This window comes from Priapulus caudatus, unplaced genomic scaffold (genome assembly GCF_000485595.1).
Source record: "Priapulus caudatus unplaced genomic scaffold, Priapulus_caudatus-5.0.1 Scaffold9673, whole genome shotgun sequence".
Classification (NCBI taxonomy): Eukaryota; Metazoa; Priapulida; class Priapulimorpha; order Priapulimorphida; family Priapulidae; genus Priapulus; species Priapulus caudatus.
Genome location: NW_014586734.1, coordinates 1 through 578, shown reverse-complemented (window position 1 = coordinate 578; position 578 = coordinate 1). Strand labels below are relative to the sequence as shown.

Here is a 578-nt window from a genome sequence, read left to right as displayed (position 1 = left end):
GTGTCGTCGTCGTCGTCGTCGTCGTCGTCGTGTGTGTGTGTGTGTGTGTGTGTGTGCGTGTGTGTCTGTGACGTATTACTTTACCTGTGTATAACGGTGATACATCACACCTGTATATGTGTACATCACACTGCCTCACATAACGGTGTCGTATCATGTTACCTGCTTGTAACGGAGTCATACTTTCAGCTCACCTCAACCTCCAGCACAACCTCCAGCACCACCTCCACCACCTCCGCCGTGTGTGACATTGACAGATGGAAGGACCGTTAGCTCGCTGCATACCTGCACTGTAGCAGCCGCAGGCCTGCTCGTCTGTCAGAGAGACCGCGAGAGAGAGGGAGAGAGAAAGAGAGAGAGAGAGAGAGGGACACGGAGAGAGGCCGAGAACGGAACGGTGACCCGCTGGTCGGAGAAGAGCGACGGACGCGAGAGAGAGAGAGAGAGAAGGAGAGAGAGAGAGAGATGTAGCGGACGACATTTTGTGTGGTGAACATTTGCTGTGGTCAAGATTTGCTGTGCTGTGGTCAACATTTGCTGTGCTGTGGTCAACATTTGCTGTGCTGTGGTCAACATTT

The 578-nt window shown here is 52.9% G+C and overlaps 1 long non-coding RNA gene across 1 annotated transcript in view; it reads left to right on the top strand.

Moving 5' to 3' along the window:
- LOC106820292 overlaps window positions 1-452 on the top strand; it is a 2,293-nt gene extending 1,841 nt beyond the window's left edge. Inside the window, exon 2 of the long non-coding RNA XR_001395609.1 lies at window positions 190-452. This is a non-coding gene — a long non-coding RNA (uncharacterized LOC106820292). The remainder of the gene's footprint in view (window positions 1-189) is intronic.
- Window positions 453-578: the final 126 nt, after the last annotated feature.